The sequence below is a fragment of the Pongo abelii genome, chromosome 6, assembly GCF_028885655.2.
Source record: "Pongo abelii isolate AG06213 chromosome 6, NHGRI_mPonAbe1-v2.0_pri, whole genome shotgun sequence".
NCBI classification, from domain to species: Eukaryota; Metazoa; Chordata; class Mammalia; order Primates; family Hominidae; genus Pongo; species Pongo abelii.
In genome coordinates this window covers 140,640,805-140,659,579 of record NC_071991.2, presented here as the reverse complement: position 1 = coordinate 140,659,579, position 18,775 = coordinate 140,640,805, and the positions used below count along the sequence as shown (strand labels likewise).

Genomic DNA, 18,775 nt, shown 5'->3' with positions numbered 1-18,775 from the left:
CTCCCAGGACACACACGGTAATCAGGCTTCCCAATGGCATCATCCGTCTACCCAAGGGCGCTGCTTTGCCGTCTCCACTGCACTTCCCCTCCCTCTGTGGTGCAAAGCGTAAGCTATGGAGTTGGCTTGCCTGTATTTGAATTCTGGCTCTAGACTTGCTTGTCACGGGCCATAAATCTGCCCTTCTTTGTTACTTTCTCTGAGCCTGTTTATTCAGCTATAAAATAATGGTATTACTGGTACTTAGCCTCTATGGTGATTATAAAATTAAATAAGTAAACTACTTAGTGCAGTGACTACCACATACTAGCCAACAAATCGTTGTTGTTATTGTTATCACTGCTCTTATTGTTAGACCGTCAATAGAACTCAAATTTTTTTGGCCCATCATCTCTCTACACTTCTTCTTGTTGCCAGCGTGTGTGTGTGTGAAGATCTTTACAGCTTTACACTGTTTCTTGGAATTTCAGTTCCAGGGGGTACTTTAAAACACTTCAAACACAAACAAAGTATTTACAACACAAACTGTCAGGAGTGGAAGGAGTGAAGCTATGTGTAGATATACTCTGGCCCTTTCTCCAGCCCCATAAAAGCTTCATTTGGGGCTGTGTCCTGGCCACACAGCAATGACATTCTAATTTTAAAAAGCCTTGCACCCGGCTGGGTGTGGTAGCTCATGCTTGTAATCCCAGCAGTTTGGCAGGCTGCGGCGGGCGGATCATGAGGTCAGGCGTTCAAGACCAGCCTGGCCAACACAGTGAAACCCCGTCTCTACTAAAAATACAAAAATTAGCTGGGCATGGTGGCGGGCACTTGTAATCCCAGCTACTCGGGAGGCTGAGGTAGGAGAATCACTTGAACCTGGGATGTGGGATTGCAGTGAGCTGAGATCCTGCCAATGCACTCCAGCCTGGATAACAAAGCTAGACTCCATCTCAAAAACAAAAATAAATAAATAAATAAAGCCTTGCACCCATGCCACTGACAAGCCTTAAAGGTAGGTCTAAAATCTACCCCAACACTGACTAAATTCAAACCCAGTCCTTATGTTTGTGTTGCATGAGAACCTGACTGACATACAGACTTCCCCCACTCACCTTAGCCTCCAAGCCTGGTGTCTTCTTTGTAAGCTGCTCTCACTTAGGCATTCATACCTGGAGACACCTGCCTGCTGGCCTCACTCTATAACGTGAGTGACATCAGAGATGCAGTCTCTTTCCCTTGGGTTGTATCTTGCGGCTGGAAAGGGTGGACAGGGGCTTTGTGCACAGCTAGGAAGAGGTGGCACTGCTGGGTGACCTAAAACACTGCCAGTCCTTATGCTGATTTTCTAATTCAGCACCTACCCTGTGTCACTACAAAGCCAGGGGCAGCAGCATTGATGTGGGGCTGGGAGATAGGAAAGAAGTCCCTCAGGAGACCAGAGGGGAAAGGTGCTGATTCTGTCCCTTCTCTCTCAAGGATGAGTGTTTTCAGCTCTTTCTCTCATCCACATCTCCAAGTCCTTCGTGTCTTGATGATGTTTACAGTTCAGCTTATGCTGGATGGGAAACCTAGACTCCAGCAGAGTGTTTTCTGTGGGAATGACAGGAAGCCAAGGAGCCCTCTGGGACTTCTGAGGCACTGACGTTGCTCCTTAGAATAATGAGATGTCCTCTGTTTTGAGGAAGTAACATTTGAGAAAAAGATCTGAATAAAGAAATGGATAAAGACCTAGATATACCCAAGCAGCTGACGGCTTAGGATCAGCACCTCGGCAGTGCCTGTCTCCTGGCCCTTCCCCTCCTCCCAGGACCATGGGAAAAATAGGAGATCATGGAAAAAACACAAAGGAATTTTCCCAGCTGGACTAAAATTATGACAGCCTGGGTACCTGGCCAGGGCTGGATCCAGAGTTTCCATTTGCAGACAAAATCTCCAAGTGGATCCAGGGTTTAGGGATCTAGGGAGGCAGAGAATGGAGGCCCTGGACCATAGCAGCCTCTTGTTAAAATTCTCCAAAGAAAGTATCATTTGGAGAAGTCTGGGAATCAAACAGATCTCTGCCTCCAGAGGCAGGGCCCTTGGTGGACACATCTTGGGATCTGGCTCCTGTGAGAAGATACACACCCTGGGGACAAAGGTAAAGGGAATATGGGGAGGCCACTCCAAGCTTCCAGCTCCCTAGTAAACTCTGAGTCACAGTCCTTCATCTCAGAGACATTTAAACCTTATGCATGATACCCAGTGCAACCCCACCCACACTGAGACAGAAATAATGACTCAAAGATTTCAAGGAAAAGCTGTGCAATGAAGGTAGTGCAGATGGGCCCTGAGGTTAAGAATAACCAGGGCTGGAGGGGTTGGCCAGGCAATCTTTCTGTAGGACTTGAGCCTGGAACTGAGATTTGGAGCTGACCCATTGAAAGCAAAGAAGAGGCTGGGAACAGTGGCTCATGCCTATAATCCTAGCACTTTGAGAGGCCAAGGTGGGTGTATCACTTGAGGTCAGGAGTTCCAGACCAGCCTGGCTAACATGGTGAAACCCTGTCTATACTAAAAATACAAAAAATTAGCTGGGTGTGGTGGTGGACACCTGTAATCCCATTTACCTGGGAGACTGAGGCAGGAGAATTGCTTGAGCCCACAAGGCAGAGGTTGCAGTGAGCCAACTGCTCTCTGTGCCACTGCACTCCGGCCTGGGTGGCAAAGCAAGACTTCGTCTCAAAACAAAAACAAAAAGAAAGAAAGTAAAGAAAAATGTAGGTCACAAGGCTAGAAATGGAGGAGGAAGAAGAAAGGAGCCAGTTGCTAGCAGGGAGCTCAGGTAGGCAGACAGGTGCTGGCCAGAGCAGGGCTGGAGGCAGGTGCTTGGGAATTGAAAGGCAGGAGCATAAGTCGGGGCTACATGGGCCTTCATGACTATTCATTTTCTATTGCTTCTGTAGCCAAAAACCACAAATTTTATAGCTTAAACAACACAAATTTATTACCTGACAAATTCTACAGATCAGTAACTTGACACAGGCCTCAGTGAGCTAAAACCAAGGCGTCATCAGGGCTGCCTTCCTTTCTGGAGTCTCCTTACTTTTCCAGCTTCTAGAAGCTGCCCACATTCCTTGGCTTATTGTTCCTTCATCCATCTTCAAAGCCAGCCACATGTGTCTCTCAGAACCGTCTTTTGTCATCACTTAGCCCTCTGACTGAACTCAGAGGAGAAGTTTCTCCACTTTTACAAATCCCTAAGATTATATTCAGCCCACCTGGATCACCCCTAAGATTAGATTCAGCCCACCTGGATCACCCAGGCTACTCCCCTCATCTCAAGGTCTTCAACCCAATCACACCTGCAAAGTCCCCTTTCCTATGTAAAGCAAAGTTTTCACAAATTCCAAGGATTAGGGCTTGGACATCTTTGAGGGGACATTCCTCTGCCTATCGCAATGACTACCATGCCGCTTTGGTGCCTGGTGAACTGCTTATTTGACTGGATCCATTCATCTTTACACAATTGTGTTCATTCCTTAATAAATATGTAGCATCAACTCTGTTAAATGATCACAACATAGAGCAGCCTCCATAATCCAGGAGCATAATCCTAAATCTGTCCTTATTTCCTTTGGGATTAAAGGCACATGGAGCAATGTTAATTCTTGTTTCCTTTCTAGCCTTCCCAAAGAGAAAGAGCTAGGATTGAAACAGTGAGGGGAACTACTCTAGTGCCACTCAATTCTGTCTCCTGGGATTCCCAGGCTTTGAGGAACCGCCCCATTTCCTTTTGGTTAACTTCTTCTTTCACTTGATGAGATTAATGGGAAATGCAGTCATTTACCTGGTTGAGTTGATGAAGTCTTCAGTCTCCCAGGGACTTCTTCCTCAGTCAACTCTCCATCTTTTCACACAGTCTATTAATGGACATTTCCATTGTTATTGCTTCTTTGATCCAGATTGATTCCTACTCCAGTATCCCCTCAGCCTCTGGCCGACAAATAATCCTTCTCCACTTTCACCTGTGCCTCCCATTTCACCTGTGTGGTGATTGACTATGACAGCTGCTTGTTTCTTTACGTGAAACCCAAGCAAATGTGGGCAGCAGAATAGAACAAGATAGTTTTCCTGTTTATTTTCATGTTGACCCCCTTTCTGAACCTTCTTACAGGTCAGATTTACTGACCTAAATCAGTTTTAGGTGGGCCAGTCCTCATGGATTCTAAGGTAATCTGGAAAATACTAACAAATATCTAAGCTAAAGCGTCTTTATTTTCATCATCAAACCATATGTAATTATCACACTCAGGCCCTTGGAAGTGGGCAAAATACACAAACATAAAAACCAACGTGCTTATCAGTTACTGATAATCTGAGCTACTTCTTGTTTCAGTTGTTTTGTAATGAAATTATTGTTTTGTTTTTGAAAATCTAAAGAAGAAAATGCCTGAAGTCGGGGAAGAGCTTGAGAAAGGAGCTTTATATGTTCCTGGGGGAGTTAGATTGCACCGTAATCATCTCTGAATGTGCATTTCCAGAAGAGGAAGAGAGTCCAGGGACTACAATAAAAATGTCAACCTCTGCTCAGATCTGCCCTACTATTTCCTGGGATATGTTGACATTTTGACTTGCATTATTAGACTCCATCTCATAAGGCTGTGCCTGGCCATTAGGTGAGACACAGATTACTCCCTGGTGTACTCTTTTTCTTGGATATGACATATCTAATCTTGGCCCATTGCTACTACAAAGCAACTCTTTTTCTCCACATTTTGGCATAAAGCCAACTTGGAGTGGCACAAGGACAATATGTTTATTGGATGGAAAGTTTGAACGTGTTTGGTGGTAGGGACAGAAGAAAATTTGTGATCAAATTTTTGGCAACTATTTAACTCATCTGGTTTTGTTCGTGGTAAAGGAAGGATTGAGTGGCTCACTCTAGGTGCCTGAATTTTTTCTTTATATGCTACAGGAATCCTTTGTTTTCATGATGTGCTCTGCCTCCCAAAGCCAGATATCCTCTGACTGGGGGCTTTTCTGCCCCAATCTCCAGCTGTCTTCTATGACATCTCTGCAGATTTTCACTGCTGGCAGAGTTGAGAGTGGGAGTTTCCTCCCTCAATTCTGACTCACTAACAAATCAGGGGATGGGGTAACTCTCTATTAATGCACAGGAATATGTAACTGCTAGATTTTCAGACAGATTGGAGGAAGAAATTATCTCACATGATAATACCTGTAGGCCGGAATCAGGCAGAAAATAGTTTTCTTGAGAATTGATGTGGGTCACCTGGAGAATTGAAGCGTCTAGCAAGAGGGTGCTTGCCTGGTGGTGGATGGAGATAAGGGTTGAATTAGGACCACTAAGTACAGTTGTGTGGCTTGTAGCCTGCACAAAGATGCTGATGGAGAGACTGAAGGGGCACGTGGGGGCTGAAGGAGCTGCATCTACTTGATGAAAAGGGGCACCTATTTCATGCACAAAGGTACACTGTACTTGTCAAGCCTTGTTCCTCCCGACTACATCTCAGTAGGGAAACACTTTTCTAATTTACTCAAGGCTCTGGTGTGGAAGGCACTACCCTGCGCTGGTGAAGAAGAGCTGAGTGTTCACAGGAAGATGCAAGGAAAAACCTTAGCTCTGCGCCCCTCCTGCATACTTTCTTTAGGTTCCTCCAGCCTTTCCTTTGTGTCGCCTGCCATCTTCTCTCCCATGTTGACTCTTTGTCTTATCATCTTGCTGCCCAGTTCTCTTCTGCTTAAACTTTACATTTAAGGCCGGGTGAGGTGGCTCACACCTCTAATTCCAGCACTTTGGGAAGCTGAGGTGGGCAGATGACTTGAGGTCAGGAGTTCGCAACCAGCCTGGCTAACATGGTGAAACCCTGTCTCTACTAAAAATGCAAAAATTAGCCAGGCATGGTGGTGTAATCCTGTAATCCCAGCTACTTGGGAGGTTGAGGCAGGAGAATCACTTGAACCTGGGAGGCGGAGGCTGCAGTGAACTGAGATCATGCCACTGCACTCCAGCCTGGGCGACAGAGGGGGACTCCGTCACAAAAAAATAAATAAATAAATAAAAATAAACAAAAAAAACTTCATAGCTCCCTTCCTACCCCACACCAACCCCTGATTCCCACCATTTTTTTTCTCATGGCTTCCCTGTCCTGACCTCTCACACCCTTGGCTGCCACTCAGCCTCGGGTTCCTGTCCTCTCCCACAGGGCCTCAGCCCCACTGTCACTCTGCCCACCCTGCTCCTCTGCTATCCACAAACAAGCCTAAATTTCCTTTCTGTATCTCAAGGGACATAATATTTCAAAATGTCCCTTTAAATGCTGCAGGAATCTTATTTTAAATTTAAATAAGATTGTCAAATATGAGGATTCAGTCATCCCTGTTAAGTATGAGCCTTGAAAAAGCGAGGTAAACAGTTCTAGGTCAAAGGAGTAGAGATGGTTTTCTAGTTATCTATTGCTTGTCTATTGCTACCCCCAAAACTTAGTGACTTAAAACAATGGTGATTTTATGATGTCTCAAAATTGTGTGGGTGTGGTATTTGGTCAGGGCTCATCTGGGTGATGCTTTGGTTCCACATGGCATCATTGGAGGTTTTCAGTGATTTCAAATGTTCAATGGACTGGTCTAGAGGACCCAGCATGACTTCACTCATGAGTGTGATGCCTCAGAGGAGATGAGCAGGCACTGCGATGAGCTGGGAATGTTGACTTCGTGACCTCACCAGCCTGGGGATCTCACAGAAGTTGGATTCATTACCTGGTGGCTCAGGGCTCCTAGACCGAGCATTCCAGCAGAAGAGGTTGACACTGCATGACCTTTTATGTGCTAGCCTCAAATGGGACAGAGGGGAGGAAGAAATTATCTCGCATAATAATACCTGCAGGCTGGAATCAGGCAGAAAATAGAGTTTTCTTGAGAATTGATGTGGGTCACCTAGAGAATTGAAGAGTCTAGCAAGAGGGTACTTGCCTGGTGGTGGATGGAGATAGGGGCTGAATTAGGGCCCCTGAGTACAATTGTGTGGCTTGTAGACTGTACAAAGGTGGTGATGGAGAGACTGAAGGGGCACATGGGGGCTGAAGGAGCTGCATCTACCTGATGGAAAGGGGCACCCATTTTATGCACAAAGATGATACACTGTACTTGTGCCAAAATGTCTTGCTTTATCCCCCCAACTGATCCCAGACAGTTTGCTTAGATGTCTAAAACAAATACAAATCATAGGCTTTATTTGATCTACTTGTCAAATAAGATTGTCACAGATGTCACATATGGTCACTTTTGCCATACTTTTATGAGTCCAAGCAACACAAGATTCAAAAGGCAGGGGCATAGAGCCATATTTTTTTTTTTTTTTTTTTTTTTTGAGACAGAGTCTCACTCTGTCACCAGGCTGGAATGCAGTGGCGCGATCTCAGCTCACTGCAACCTCCGCCTCCCAGGTTCAGGTGATTCTCCTGCCTCAGCCTCCTGAGTATCTGGGATTACAGGCATGCACCACCATACCCAGCTAATTTTTGTATTTTTAGTAGAGACAGGGTTTCACCATGTTGGCCGGGATGGTCTCTATCTCCTGACCTTGTGATCCGCCTGCCTCAGCCTCCCAAAGTGCTGGGATTACAAGTGTGAGCCACCGCACCCAGCCAGAGCTGTATCTTAATGGGAGGAGTGCCAAAAAATTTGTGGCCCTTTAAAAAACCTGTCTTGGATAAGTCAACAAAATTTTCTTTTTCTAAGGCTTAGACTACTCTGTCAGATATCTGATCCTGAATGGAAAGAAAGCCGCTAACTCACCCCACTCTCTTTTCACTCCCCTTCTCAGAGAATAGGAGGCTGCAGTATCTGAAGTCAAGCTTGTTCTGATACTACACTGTATTTCTTCCTTTTTGTCCATTTATGAGGAAGGCAGACACATTGCCCAACTGGGAGTTTTATAACACCCAAGCTGCAAGCATCTCTGAAACATAAATACAACAAAATATTACTCTGTCTGATACACATGCACATCGCGAGGCCTCAAAAACATCTTGCTTTACTCCCACAACTAATCCCAGACAGTTTGCTTAGATGTCAAAAACAAATACGAATCATAGACCTTATTTGATCTACTTGTCACTATGCTTAAAAACCACACAGCAGTCTTGATTTTTGCATATATTGTAATGCGTCTCTTAAAATGTGCGATAAATTTTTGTGTAACACATTCTGTTAATGAATGCTTATTTTTCAGTTAACCATTTAGCTCTCAAAAATTAGAGAAAGAAGTTTATTTCAACAAAAACAGGCAAGACTTTTTAAAAAGTTTCTTTATCTGTGAGGTTTTTCTTGGTAAAAGAATCCAAGACTCTTGGAAAACTTGGTAAGGGTTATTCAATTTATGTTTTTCTTTACATAAATATTCCTACATATCTGAGCTCAAAGCATTAGTAAATGTTTGTGTGATATAAAAACTGATCCTGTTTTCTATTAATATTCTAATTTTTCAGAGTGAGGAAGGGGTGGAGCAAGGCAAATAAATCGTGAATGATATGGGCTCCAATGGTAGACAAATGACAAATAGGGATGTCTCCTGCACCTGCCTGGAGTGGCTTTCAATTCTTAATCATATTGACAGTAGTGACTGCATGGTGGCTCATGACTGTAATCCCAGCACTTTGGGAGGCTGAAGCAGGAGGATTGCTTGAGCCCAGGAGTTCGAGACCAGCCTGGGCAACACAGTGAGACTCCATTTCTACAAAAAATACAAAAATTAGCTGGGTGTGGTGGTGCATGCTTGTAGCCCCAGCTATTCAGGAGGCTGAAGTGGCAGGATCACTTGGGCCTGGGAGTTCTGCAGTGAGCTATGATTGCACCACTGCACTCCAGCCTGGGTGACAGAGCCAGACCCTGTCTCAAAAGTAAAGAAACAAAACAAACAAACAAAAACATTGATAGTAGCTACTAACACCAGCTACTGCATGTAGAGTTTGAATTTGAATCAGGTCTGATCCCAAAGACTCTGCTCTTAATTTTTATGTCATTTTGTCTCACCAACCTAAACATAATCCAAACTTGTATATCATTATATTGCTTATTGATTTATATTGATTATATAAAAGATATCTTGCTGATTGAATGAGAAGAATATGAGAGACATAGGAGAAAAAAATCACATGTAATGACTACAGATTTATTCCGGAGTTAACCTGTGAGGGAGAATTATTATATTCGGTTTTTAGATAACAATGTAGAATCTCACAGAGCTTAAGTAATCTCAGTGTTTCTCAGTCATCACATGTTGGGGCCTGAGACTGAAGCTCTGATTTCACCCGCTTCACACACTGTCCTTTTCCTCTATATCATGCCAAGAATAGTAATGCTATGACTGTTTCAGATATTCTGTAGCTCAGCAATGACAGAAACTGTGAAATTGAAATTACTTACATTATTTGATAAACTAAACCCAAAATTCAAGAGGAAGAGAATAAGTAAAACAAACAAACAGAAACCCAGACGTTTATAATGGACAAATAATTGTTCACTCATATTTGTTGTCCTTCCTGGAGGTGACCCTCCCAGTGGGAATATCACATATTTTTGCTCCATTAATTCAGGAGTGGTCGAGTGATTTGCTTCAGCCAGTGAGATGTGGGTAAAAGTAATGAGAGTCACTTTGTAGCAGGAGCTTTAGGAGTTGGTATTTGAGTCGCATTCCCTTTTTCTCCACATCTGAGATCATGGAAGAATGTGTTTAAAGGGAGCTTTCTACTGCTCCAGTCCCTACAGTATAATAATGAGCAGAGTCTACTTCCTGGCTAGTGATGGGCACGTGGCATGAGTGAGAAACAAATCTAGTTGTTAAAAGCCATTGAAAGATTTGAGTTATTGGTGACTTCAGCGTGACCTTGCTGTAGCAGATGTTGTTAGTGTTACATTCTATTCCCTTAAGTTTCCTTTTATCGTTTCTGTGTTAAGCCCTATGTACCTTTGTGGTCAGAGATAAAGAAAGGCCAAGGTTCACAGGAGAGAGCCAGTGTGGATGCGAGAAACACAAAACCAGAGAGGCGAGGTGTTAGAAAAGCAGTAATGGAGAGAAAGTGAGAGACATAGAGACACAGGAGGCCCAGGAATGCAGACAGAAAGCTAGAAGGAATAAAAGGCAACCCAAGAGAAGCAGCAGAAGTGACAAAGAAAAGCAGAAATTGTGAGCAGAAGGAGGGAGGAAAGGCAGGCAGGACACGGGACTGAGCATGGCCAGAGGCTGAGCACAGAAGCCAGTCTAAAGCAACCCTGTGAGGCTTTCTGGATGCCCCTCTTCTGAGAACTCTCACTCAGCCACATATTTCCAGCTTTCAGCAGCAGCAGCAAAGCCATTCAATTCAGGAAGCAACGGGAGCTAGAACAGAGAGACAATAAGATCCCTTTGGGGTGACCATCTGCTACATGTTTACAGTGGCTGAAGGCAGAAAGGGAATCAAGATATTTAGATTCAAGCTCTGGAATCCAGGCAAGACCCATTGGATGCTGCTGCTCTGACAGTCCCTGAAAGATGTGTGGTATGTGGATTGCACTGGACTTCTAGCTCTGCTTCTTAAAGTGCTGTGACTATTCTAGTGGACCACCCTTCCCTGACACGACTCACTCTTGTATGGAGGCTGACAGCATGGACCTTGGACTGTCTAGGTTTACATCCTGGCCCTGAGAATTGCCAGTTGTATGACCTTGGGCTGATACTAATCCTCTTGGAGTGGAATTTTCCCCAGATGTAAGATAAAAAATAGTAGAGCTAGCATGAGCATCAAATTGGATTATGGCTGCCACATAGGAAGAGTTCAATAACAGCAGTTTCTGCTGTTGTTATTGGCATGGAAACTTCATTCTCATCATCTCCCCTTCTAACCCAACCACCAACCGCACTTCTTTAACGTGAAGGTGTTGGGTTTGTGTGTGTGTGCGTGTGTGTGTGTGTGTGTGTGTGTGTGTGTGTTGATGCATCTATGTATGGGTCCAGCAGTGTACTGGCTGCACACTTTAATTATAGTTAACTGAATGAATACCTTTAGAGATCCATAAGTAGTAAATAAAATCAGAAATAAGAGCACACAAATGAAGTCCTGAGAAGACACACGTTAGCTGTCTCTCTGGAACCACAGACATTTCCTAGAACTGTATCCTGGCCACCAGCAATGACATCTAATCGCAGAAGTGGATCTATCTCCCTAAGCAGTGAGCATGCAACCCTCTCACTAATCTTAATGCCCAGTCTAAACTCATCTTGACTAATCAAAATCTAATCCTTATAACTCATTCATTCTCCAGACCCAGCCAATGCATCTTAATTCATAAGTCCAGCATGGCGAGCTTTTCTTATTAGGTCATTTACTTCGGTGTCCTCCTGACTGTGGTACCCAGATTTTGACATGGAGACATAAGCCCCTTGGGAATGGGGCAAGCACCCTCGCCCTGCTTTGCAAGTGACTCCACAAGTTAGAATCTGTCAGCAACTTTCATTGAGTCTGTGATGAAGAGACTTACTGTTTCTCCCTATACAGCCCAGGGCAGCAGTATCCATGACTGATGTCAGGCTGGAGATAGCATGGAGGTGGCAGGGAAATCCAATGAGAATGATTCTCTTGCTGTTCTTTGCTCCCAGGGATGATGGTGCTGTTCACCCACTCTGTTTTGAAACCTTTGGGGTCTTGCTGATTTTTAGAAATGAGCTGGGCCGAATGGGAAACTTTAGACTCCAGCAGGGTGCTCCTTGTGGGAACAAGGGAAAGCCAGGAGTCCTTTGGGTTGTACAACGCTGATGCTTAAACTAACAATGGGTATACTCAGACGGCAACAAGAGGCAGATGAGAACTGGGTCCAGCACCTCAGTTGTGTGTGTGTGGTGGGGGGCTTTGGAGTTCGACCTAGGTTTGAAATGTAACATTTACATAGTAGTTGTTGACTAAGCATTCATTAAGTAAATGTAACACAGATAAAAATCTGGAATTTTATTCAATAAAAATATCCCCAATATTATGGGGATAGTAATGCCTCCCTCATAAGGTTAATTTCAGAATTAAATAAAACATTTTATGTAACACACTAGTACAGGTCTTCCTGGGGTATAGAAGAGCATGGTAGATGTTAGTAAGCTGACAAGAGCAAGCTAAGGTTTGTTTAGCAATGCTCTTCTCCAGCCCTTTCCTGCTGCCTGGCCTCACTATCCCAGTGTTACAGGATGGAGGAGAGTCTGGAGCTTCAGGATCCGCAGCTGTGAGATCCCCTTCCCCCTTTCTCCACTGCTCAGTCCCAAGGGGCTGTGTCTCCCTGGCACTCCAGCAACCATCCCAGACACTGACATTGTCATAAACTGCACACTTACGCTCGTGGATCCTGTTCATCATGTCCAGAGGCACATTTACTTATCATTATTGATAAGGACATGCCACACTCATTGCTGAGGTATTTATTGAGCTTTTACTGTGTTCCAGTATGTAACTTATTCAGCTTGAAGCATCTGTCTTTGATTATAAGACCGCTGATCTTCAAAAGCACATTTGTGAGTCTCAGAATCTCAGGGTTGGCAGGATTCTTGAAGGTCACTCCAGTCAACCTACTGGTGCTTCATCCCCTGCTGACAACAGTTGCCTGCCTCCTGTAGAAGGGTGGTCTAGGAGTTCCTGGTCACCCATTTCAACTCAGCTAGTAAACTGCAGCATGACCTTAACAAGTCACTCGATTTCTGAGTTTCAGGCTTACAATATGTAAAATGAAGTGTTGGAAAACATCATCTTTCCATTGCTGATATTCTTTGGCCCTTATTAATATCATAGTCATTCTAATCTCTTGTTTCTCCACATCCAAATATGGACACACTCTGTGTCCCAACCCAGATAGAGGAGGAGGTATTTTTTTTTTTTTTTTTTTTGCCATGGCAGGCCTCTAAGTTTGTTTTTTGGGGGCTCTCTCTCTCTCTCTTCTCCCTTCCTTGTCACCACCTTCCCTTTGTCCTAGAAATATGTATTACATTCACAGAATATCTGGAAAAACCAAAACCCTGGATCTATACCTTATGCTTCCAAAAAATAATAAATTCCAGACAGCTCAAACAGACCTAAATGTAAAAAGTAAAAAATGGGATTTTTTTTTTTCGTTTTTAATTTCCTTGGAGTATGAACATAGGCTTTTCGAAGGAAAGCACGGTTCCTGGGAGTCTAAAAGACTGTTAAGTGTAACTGCCTAAGGATGAAATATTTATGCAAGATAGAAACAAAACATAAAAACAAAAACATGAAATAAAGATTTGTTTGATTTATGCAAAATGTTCTCTTACAAACCTGTACATTCATTAAAGAAAATTACAAATGATTTTTTAAACATGAAAAGAACTCAATCTCACTCTAAATTAAAAAAACAAACTTTAATAAGAATTGTTTTTGAATAACTGTTATTTTTTAGACAATGTACTGAAGATACAGCAGTAAACAGAGTGGACATGGTCTCCCCCCTATGGAGCATATTTGATGAAGACCGATGTTACCATACGATATAAAACCAGGTAAACACACACACATACACACACACACACACACACACACACTTACAAAATAGTGAATTGTTTTGAGCAAGAAACTACATGGTTGTCTTAGATCTGGGAGTGTTGAGGGAGAAGATGTTTGGACAGACCTGTGATGAGGTCACAACAGAGGCTTAAATCCCATGGGGAGCTCTGAGCTAGGACGGCTTTCCAGAGTTGTCCTGAATTGTGCCCAGAGTTGTCCTGAATAGAAACTTGGGGCCTGGGCGTTATACTTCTGCATCCGTAGGCCATTGGATGCAGGCTACCTTAGAAGAAGGGCTATAATCTTGGGGAAGGTGTTTCTCTTTGACTGGGGGCAATTTCAGGGTAATTAGCATCTTGGTTCTGAATGGGAGTCCGAGCAACGCACTCCAGCATTTACTGTAATATCTGGAAAGCCCCTGGCAGGGAACCTGAACATGGATATGTCTGTGAGGTTAGGGGAAGCATCTATAGGAGTAGTCATTAACTGGTATCTGGTGCTAACTAGGCACAGCATGGTGGGAATCACAATGAGCACTCTGAGAGATGGAGCAGCGTGCCTTTACAGGAGTACAAAGGATGTCAGCGTCACTGAGCAGAGGAGTGACACAAGATGACATTAGAGAAAGGTATTTCTAGAAATCATGCAGAGCCTCACAGGTCTCAGGACTTTAACCAAATGGCAGAGAGAAAGGTTTTAATCAGGAGAGAGACCTGATCTGGTCTGTGTTTTAAAGGATCACGCAGGCTGCTATGGGGAGAACAGAGTAGACAGAGGGAAGCGAGGGTAGATGTGAAGGTCAGTTAGGAAGTTTTGTGGCAGGTAAGTAAGGTTTGTTCCTTCTCATTTCCTGTTTTGTGGGTAAGGTCTCTGCCACTGGGGTAATAATCCTATCTATAATAACATACATTATTAATGCAACCATATATAGTGGATAAGTAATAACCCTATCTGTTCTACTAGTTTGCCAGAATGTCCTTTTCTTTCTCTGGGCCATGATGACTTCTCATACCTATGTCCAAGTATGCTTATGTGGAAAAGTCAAACATAGACATGGAATGGCCTTGAGCTTAAAGGATATTCAGCAAACACTTCTACTCACTTGTAAAATCATTAATCTAGGATAAGTTTATGTACTAGATCTGGTGTGGACTATAATGGCCCATGATGTTATCTAGAGACAACTGATTCAGACAAAAATGTTAGCTTTGTTGGAGGGATTCCATCCAAAGAGTCATGAGTGGAGAGTCCTCATGTTGGACTGAGAGGCTCAGGTCACCATTAAGAAGAAGGCTTGAAAACTAGCTCCATGGCTGGGCGCGGTGGCTCACACCTGTAATCCTAGCACTTTGGGAGGCCGAGGCGGGCGGATCACAAGGTCAGGAGATCGAGACCATCTTGGCTAACACGGTGAAACCCCGTCTCTACTAAAAATACAAAAAATTAGCCGGGCACCTGTAATCCCAGCTACTCAGGAGGCTGAGGCAGGAGAATGGCGTGAACCCGGGAGGCGGAGCTTGCAGTGAGCCGAGACAGTGCCACTGCAGTCCCGCCTGGGCAAAAGAGCGAGACATCGTCTCAAAAAAAAAAAAAAAAAACAAAAAACTAGCTCCATTTCTGCCCCTTGACTTTCACAGGGTAAAAGTGGAAGAAAAATTACACATCATGCCCACCAATGCCCTGATATTTCAGATGAGGGGTTCTGATATTTCAAACCTAGAGGGCTGAAAATTCACACCAAGTATCACACAGCTAATAAGTATGAGAAGGAATTAGCACTCAGGTTTCCTGATTCCAATTTCAATGTTTTATTCATGATCTTACGCTATTTTGAAATTTTTCTACTTTCACCAAAGATGTACACTTTTAAATTGTGCTCTCAATGTTATGGGCTCTACTGACAGAAAATATCTGCCTTCATTTTTACAAAGAAAATGTTCTATTCCCCTAAGAGGTGTTTGCAGAACGTTGCTTAGAAATGTTTTGATAGAACTTAGCCAAAGAGACATCTGTTTGGGGAAGGGTCTGAAAGCTCCTTGCCACACTCAGACATCCATTAGGGCTAGATAAGCCATTTTCTCTTCATGGTTCCTCATTTGCTCTCCCATCCTCATCTCTACCCCCACCCAAAAGCCAGAATCTATTTAACTCACTTTGCCTACTTATTCTAATTGCTTTCTGACTCACTTCAATGCTATCTTTATCCTTCACCTGCCTTTACCTCATTTGTGTCCTCATCAAGCCCCCAATAACAAGCCCCATCCTCTGCTATATATTTTGGATTTATTTTTATTTTATTTTATTTTTTAATTTTACTTTAAGTTCTGGAACACATGGGCAGAACGTGCAGGTTTGTTACGTGGGTATCCATGTGCCACGGTGGTTTGCTGCACCTATCAACCTATCATCTAGGTTTTAGGCCCCACATGCATTAGGTATTTGTCCTAATGCTCTCCCTCCCCTTGCCCCCCAACCCCCAACAGGCCCCCATGTGTGATGTTCCCCTCCCTGTGTCCATGTATTCTCATTTTTCGACTCCCACTTATGAGTGAGAACATGTAGTGTTTGGTTTTCTGTTCCTCTGTTAGTTTGCTGAGAATGAGAGTTTCCAGCTTCATCCATGTCCCTGCAAATGACATGGACTCATTCTTTTTTATGACTGCATAGTATTCCATGGTGTATATGTGCCACATTGTCTTTATCCTTTCTATCATTGATGGGCATTTGGGCTGGTTCCAAGTCTTTGTTATTGTAAATATTGCTGCAATAAACATATAAGTGCATGTGTCTTTATAGTAGAATGATTTATAATCCTTTGGGTATATACCCAGTAATGGGATTGCTGGGTCAAATTGTAATTCTGGTTCCAGATCCTTGAAGAATCACCACACTGTCTTCCACAATAGTTGAACTAATTTACATTCCCATCAACAGTGTAAAAGCGTTCCTATTTCTCCACATCCTCTCCAGCATCTGTTGTTTCCTGACTTTTTAATAATTGCCATTCTAACTGGTGTGAGACGGTATCTCATTGTGGTTTTGATTTGCATTTCTCTAATGACCAGTGATGATGAGCTTTTTTTCCATATGTTTGTTGGCTGCATAAATGTCTCCTTTTGAGAAGTGTCTGTTCATATCCTTTGCCCACTTTTTGATGTGGTTGTTTTCTTCTTGTATATTTAAGTTCCTATTAGATTCTGGATATTAGACCTTTGACAGATGGATAGATTGCAAAATTTTCTCCCATTCTGTAGGTTGCCTGTTCACTCTGATGGTAGTTTCTTTTGCTGTGCAGAAGCTGTTTAGTTTGATTAGATCCCATTCATCAATTTTGGCTTTTGTTGTCATTGCTTTTGGTATTTTAGTCTAAAGGCTTTGCCCATGCCTATGTCCTGAATGGTATTGCCTTGGTTTTCTTCTAGGGTTTTTATGGCTTGGGGTTTTATATATAAGTGTTTAATCCATCTTGAGTTAATTTTTGTATAAGGTATAAGGAGGGGGTCCAGTTTCTGTTTTCTGCATATGGCTAGCCAGTTTTCCCAAAACCATTTATTAAATAGGGAATCCTTTCCCCATTGCTTGTTTTTGTCAGGTTTGTCAAAGATCAGATAGCTATAGATGCGTGGTGTTATTTCTGAGGTCTCTATTCTCTTCAATTGGTCTATAAATATGTTTTGATATCAGTACCGTGCTGTTTTGGTTACTATAGACTTGTGGTATAATTTGAAGTAAGGTAGCGTGATGCCTCCAGCTTTGTTCTTTTTGCTTAGGATTATCTCGGCTATATGGGCTTTTTTTTGTTTCCATATGAAATTTAAAGTAGTTTTTTCAAATTCTGCAAAAAAAGTCAGTGGTAGCTTGATGGGAATAGCATTGAATCTATAAATTACTTTGGGCAGTATGGCCATTTTCACAATATTGATTCTTCCTATCCATGAGCATGGAATTTTTTTCCATTTGTTTGTGTCCTCTCTTATCACAATATTGATTCCTCCTATCCATGAGCATGGAATTTTTTTCCATTTGTGTCCTCTCTTACTTCCTTGAGCAGTAGTTTGTAGTTCTACTTGTAGAGGTCCTTCACATCCCTTGTAAGTTGTATTCCTAGGTATTTATTTTCTTTGTAGCAATTGTGAATGGGAATTCACTCATGATTTGGCCCTCTGCTTGACTATTGTTGGTGTATAAGAATGCTTATGATTTTTGCACATTGATTTTGTATCTTGAGACTTTGCTGAAGTTGCTTATTAGCTTAAGGAGTTTTTGGGCTGAGACAGTGGGGTTTTCCAAATATACAATCATGTTATCTGCAAACAGAGACAATTTTACTTCCCCTCTTCCTATTTGAATGCCCTCTATTTCTTTCTCTTGCCTGATTGCTCTAGCCAGAACATCCAATACGAGTGATGAGAGAGGGCACTTAGGGCTATAAATTTCCCTCTTAACAGTGCTTTGTCTGTGTCCCAGAGATTCTAGTACGTTGCGTCTTTGCTCTCATTGGTTTCAAATAACTTCTTTATTTCTGCCTTAATTTCATTATTTACCCAGTAGTCATTCAGGAGCAGGTTGTTCAGTTTTCATGTAGTTCTGCAGTTTTGAGTGAGATTCTTAATCCTGACTTATAATTTGATTGCACTATGGTTTGAGAGACAGTTTGTTATGATTTCCATTCTTTTGCATTTGCTGAAGAGTGTTTTACTTCCAATTATGTGGTTGATTTTAGAATAAGTGCTATGTGGCACAGAGAAGAATGTATATTCTGTTGATTTGGGGTGGAGAGTTCTGTAGATGTCTATTAAGTCCACTTGGTCCAGAGCTGAGTTCAATTCTTGAATATCCTTGTTAATTTTCTGTCTCATTGATCTGTCTAATATTGACAGTGGGGTGTTAAAGACTCCCACTGTCCTTGTGTGGGAGTCTAAGTCTCTTTGTAGGTCTCTTAAGAACTTGCTTTATGAATCTGGGTGCTCCTGTATTGGGTGCATGTACATTTAGGATAGTTAGCTCTTCTTGTTGCATTGATCCCTTTACCATTATGCAATACTCTTCTTTGTCTTTCTTGATCTTTGTTGGTTTAAAGTCTGTTTTATCAGAGACTAAGATTGCAACCCCTGCTTTTTTTGCTTTCCATTTGTTTCATAAATATTCCTCCATCCTTTATTTTGAGCCCATGTGTGTCTTTGCACGTGAGATGGATCTCCTAAATACAGCACACCTGTAAAGACGCCTTGACTCTTTATCCAGTTTGCCAGTCT

General features: G+C 42.7%; 1 long non-coding RNA gene across 2 annotated transcripts in view; it reads left to right on the top strand.

Annotated features, from left to right (window-relative positions):
- LOC129060506 (uncharacterized) overlaps positions 1 to 15,100 on the top strand; it is a 253,030-nt gene extending 237,930 nt beyond the window's left edge. The window contains exons 4-5 of one of the 2 annotated variants that reach the window (XR_008527289.1): positions 13,417 to 13,516; positions 14,028 to 15,030. This is a non-coding gene — a long non-coding RNA (uncharacterized LOC129060506). Of the gene's footprint in view, positions 1 to 13,416 lie in introns of both variants that reach the window. The other variant, XR_008527290.2, reaches the window with a different exon arrangement.
- The last annotated feature ends 3,675 nt before the right edge of the window (positions 15,101 to 18,775 follow it).